The sequence below is a fragment of the Trichechus manatus genome, unplaced genomic scaffold, assembly GCF_000243295.1.
Source record: "Trichechus manatus latirostris isolate Lorelei unplaced genomic scaffold, TriManLat1.0 scaffold00010, whole genome shotgun sequence".
Taxonomy (NCBI): domain Eukaryota; kingdom Metazoa; phylum Chordata; class Mammalia; order Sirenia; family Trichechidae; genus Trichechus; species Trichechus manatus.
In genome coordinates, this window is record NW_004443946.1 from 16955952 (window position 1) to 16960809 (window position 4858).

General features: G+C 43.1%; 1 protein-coding gene across 1 annotated transcript in view; it reads right to left on the reverse strand.

Moving 5' to 3' along the window:
• SPTB (spectrin beta, erythrocytic) overlaps window positions 1–4530 on the reverse strand; it is a 126748-nt gene extending 122218 nt beyond the window's left edge. The window contains exon 1 of the mRNA XM_004370951.2: window positions 4362–4530. The gene's annotated coding sequence lies outside the window, so the exon portion shown is untranslated. The remainder of the gene's footprint in view (window positions 1–4361) is intronic.
• Between the last annotated feature and the right edge of the window lie 328 nt (window positions 4531–4858).

A 4858-nucleotide genomic window follows, 5' to 3' on the forward strand; every position in this document is an offset into this window, starting at 1 on the left:
ATAATTTCACACTGGGAGAGACTCTCCTGTTTCAGATTTTAAGTCGAACGTTTGGGCATAAAGATTTCCCAGTAGTTGCAGAAGGCACAAACAGCACGCACATATCCACCCTGAGGAGAAAGGCAGAACCTGATCCAGGGACCCATAAGCAGTAGCCTAGATTTTAAATGAGGAAAACAAAGACTACAGCATAGCTAAAACACTAAAAATGAACCATTCCTCAAAACAAAAAGGGTTGTTTGCTCAAAAAGCATGGAGCCAGGCCACTGGTGACCTTTGTTATGTGCCTAGCAATCCTTGAGACTTGATGATGATCACTGGGGTCCATGGCATTCTTGACCTTCTGTTGTTGATGTTAGCTGCCTTGGAGTTGGCCCCCGACTCATGGCAACCCCATGCACAACACAAGGGTCCTGTGTCAACCCATGATCAGTTGCAGATTGGAACACTGTGATCCATAGGGTTTACACTGGCCAATTTTTGGAAATAGATTGTCAGCCCTTTCTTCCTAATCTGTCTTAGTCTAGAAGCTCTGCCGTAACTTGTTCAGCATCATAGCAACACACAAGTCTCCACCAACAGACAAATGGTGGCTGTGCAAGAAGTGCATTGGCCAAGAATCAAACCCAAGTCTCCTGCATGGAAGGTGAGAATTCTACCACTGAACCATCAACACCTCATTCTAGAGCTTCTAGAAGCTGCAGTTAGTTGACCCCACTCTCACTGTCATCTCTGGATCAAGTTTGCTGACTGCTGTCTGCTTATCACTGGCCTCATTATGCCTGCTAGAACTCACTGGGGCCTTCACTTGTCTTGGCGAGCCCCTTCCTTTGCCTCTCTCCACTGCAGGTCCCCCTCACGAGGCCTAACTTTGTCCTCTGCCCTTCTTTATCCTGGGGACATTTTTCCAAAGAATTTTAAGGTCTTTCTGTTCATCAGGTCATCTCAGACCCCCCTCCACATATGTATAAAGGCTGAGTATCTCCATTCAGTGCCTCTGGAAGCTAAACACCAGCTCCTATCAATCACTGGGCACAGAACGAAGCAAAAATGAAGAGCGGTTGGATTGCAGTGGGAGTGTGTCCATGACAGAGAGTTTTGTTGGAAGAAACAAAACATGCTCAAAGGCCTGAGCAAGCAGTAATGTGGTGAGTTCAGCCCCTGGTAAAACTTACTTTTTGTCTGGGTAAGGCAGAAATGAGGGCAGAACAAATAAACCAATAAATACTGTAATATTTTTACAAGGTAGCTTCTACTTTGACGTGCCTTAAGGACAAACAAATAACAAAAAAGGTTAAATATGCCCAGAAAATCAAGACTTCTATGCTAGAATTTTTAAATCTTTTTTCTGAAATACTTTCTTAACTCTTTACCATCATAAAACAAATCTTGTGTATATCAAAGAGCCTTTCATAGCTGCATTCTGAGGGTTAGCCTCAAACATTCACTGAAAAATGAGGTGGGAGTGACTGTATTATGGATGAATAACTAAAATTTTCTAGCAATAGACATATTATGATGATGTAAGTTAAATCAATTGTTACTTTTCTCTCTGTCTTAGTTATCTAGTGCTGTTATAATAGAAATACAAGTCGATGGCTTTAACAAACAGAAGTTTATCCTCTCACAGCTTAGGAGGCTAGAAGTCTGAATTCAGGATGCCAGCTCCAGGGGAAGTCTTTCTCTCTGTCAGCTCTGCAGGAAGGTCTTTGTCATCAATCTTCCCCTGGTCTAGGAGCTTCTTGGCACAGGGATCCCCGGTCCAAAGGACACATGGGCTCCTGGCTCCTCTTGCTTGGTGGTAATGAGGTCCCCCGTCTCTCTGTTTTCTTCTTTCTTTTATATCTCAAAAGAGACTGACTCAAGATACAATCTAATCTTGTAGACTGAGTCCTGCCTCATTAACATCATAGAGGCAGGATTTATAACACATAGGAAAATCACATCAGATGACAAGTAATGGTGGATAATCACATAATACTGGGAATCATGGCCTAGCCAAGTTGACACACATTTTGGAGGGACACAATTCAATCTATAACACCCTCCAAGAAATAGAAAGCAGTTAGGGAACACAGACATAGGAAGATAGCCTCAACTCAGGTCTAAAGAATTCCTCTTCAGACACACCCCACTTCATCAACAGTGAGTGTCTCCCACTAACCCGTCTTCATAATCTTCGATAGGTCAAACAATTTTGGATTATTTGCAGTGCTGAATATTCTTGGGAGCTCCCTCTATCACCCAATCAACCACCATTTATTGAGCACACACATGAGAAAGACCTGAGTTGGGCACCAGGGTCCCTGTGGGCACGAAATACCATCCCTTCTTCAAGGAGCTCATAATCTAGAGGAGAGTCAGACCTGTACATGACCAACCAGACTATAATGTGAAAAGCAACAGCTTAGGAACTCAGAGGAAAGAGTGAGTGTCTTCCTGGGTTAGGAGAAGGAGAAAGAGGTTTGAGGAAAGCTTCGAAGAGAGAGTATGTTTGAGTGGGGCCTACACATATATCAAGGGATATATGTACAAGAGTTCACAGTTGAGGAAAGGGAGAAAGACATTTTAGGCAGAGAAGAAAGTAGAAGCAAAGTCACAGAAGCATGAAAAAACGCCTGAAGTTTAGAAAGCCATAAGCATCTAATGTGGGGCAAAGGGAGAGGGCAAGAGCCTGGGAAGGAATGCCAGAACAGACTGTGAAGGTCCCTGCCTGCCTATTTAAATTTTATTTTTTGGCAATGAGGAACCATTGAGGGTTTTCAAGCAGTGGAATAATTCAGTCAGATTTAAATAATTCTGAGCTCAGAGAGCAGGATGGATTAGAAAGGTGGAGACTGAAGGTCTGAAGGCCAATTATTCAAACAAAAGATAAGAATAGTGACAGTGGAAATTGAAAGAAGAGAACTAATTTGAAAATTGTAGAGGAAAAATGGGCAGGAGTTAGCAGCCAACTAGATGTGGAAGTGTGAAAAGAAGTAAAACTGAAAAAGTTGCTGAGGTTCTTACTTGGAGGATGGTGACAACAGTAGCCTAGCTCAGAAAAAAATGGCAGAAGAGTGGGTTTGGGGTAAAGGAGGGAGGTCCCATTGAGACATGGTGAGTTTGAGACACCTTAGCTCAACCACATGAAGACAGCCAGAGAACTGATATAAAGCAGATCTGAGGCTGAGGAGAGAGGTTGGGACGAGAGATAAAGATTTAGATGTACTGGCAATCCCAACAATTAAAAGCAGGTAGAGAGGAAGGAGAAGGAGCCCTGGAGGAGCAGTGGTTAAGCACTCGGCTGCTAACAGAGAGGTTGGCAGTTCAAACCTACCAGCTGCTCCACTGGAGAAAGATATGGCAGTCTGCTTCTGTAAAGATTTACAGCCTTGGAAACCCTATGGAGCAGTTCTACTCTGTTATATACACTCGCTATGAGTTGGAATCGACTCAACAGCAGCGGGAAAGAAGAAGGAACAAAAAGAGAGGTAAGAAAAAGAGAGGGTAAGAAGCAGTGGTAAGCAAGCTCAGAGAAAGAAAGAAAGAAAAAAAGGACAGCCTGGGTCACAGAAGCCAAGGAAAGACATAGTTCAGAGTGAGAGTGGTTAACGGTGTCAAATACTGCAGAGACGTCAGGAAAAGCCAGGTGGGAAGGAAGCTGTTGCATTTGACAACAATTCAGATCTTTTTAAAGAAGTTTTAGTACAGCGGTATGGAGAGGCACGCCTTATGACAGTGGGTATGTTGTCTAGTACTAATTAGCATCTTAATCCTCAGATGTCAAAGAACTACATCGGAAGTAGCATTCAGAACATTAACTATTTATTTCATTTTTAAAAAGCTAATAAGAGGATTCAGGCCTATTAGGTTAAATCATTGCAAATATAAAGGTATACAACTAATTATTTCTAATGTCAGACCATTGTAGATGCAGATTCAAAACAAAACAAAAAAACCTCTTAAAATTAAGAGCCATGGAATGTTGACCTCCACCCAAATATGGGCAGGCACAGTGGTTCACAGCACTCTGTAATACATACCATCCCCCCCAGAAAAAAATCAAACCCGTTGCCGTTGAGCTGATTCTGACTCATAGTGACCCTCTAGGACAGATCAGTACTGCCTCTTAGGGTTTCCAAGGAGTGGCTGGTGGATTCGAACTGCTGACTTTTTGACTAGCAGTCAAGCTCTTAACCACTGTGCCATCAGGGCTCTGTAACAGATGCAGGCAGGTTCAAGTCCAGCTTTGACATTCCAAGAAAAACAAATAAACCCATTGGCATCCAGTTGATTCTGACTATAGCGACCCTATAGGACAGAGTAGAACTGCCCCATAGGGTTTCCAAGACTATAAATCTTCACGGAAGCAGACTCACACATTTTTCTTCCACAAAGCGGCTGGTGGATTTGAACTGCTGATTTTTCAGTTAGCAGCTGAGTGCTTTAACCACTGCGCAACCAGGACCTTACTAGGTATATTGTCTTGGGTACCATCACCCGTCTGTCAGTTTGTTGTACTGTGGTGGCTCGCATGTTGTTAACCCCAGGACCTGGTGGCGGAGAGGGACTGTCAAGCTCGGCTTTGAAGATGAGGTAACACTTAGAAATTACAGAGAAAAATCTTAAGGATAATAACAAATATTAAGGTGTCTTCACACACACACACACACACACACACACACACACACACACACACACACACACACACACACACACGGAGGGAAAAAAAAAGTGAGAGAAAGAGGAAGTTCTTTGCCCAAGGGCAAACAGCAAGAGAAAAAGAGCTGGAAGCAACCCAGACTCTTGTCATCCAACTCAAGGAGACTTTTTGGCTGAAATACATTATCACATAATATTTACACCCTTCCCCACC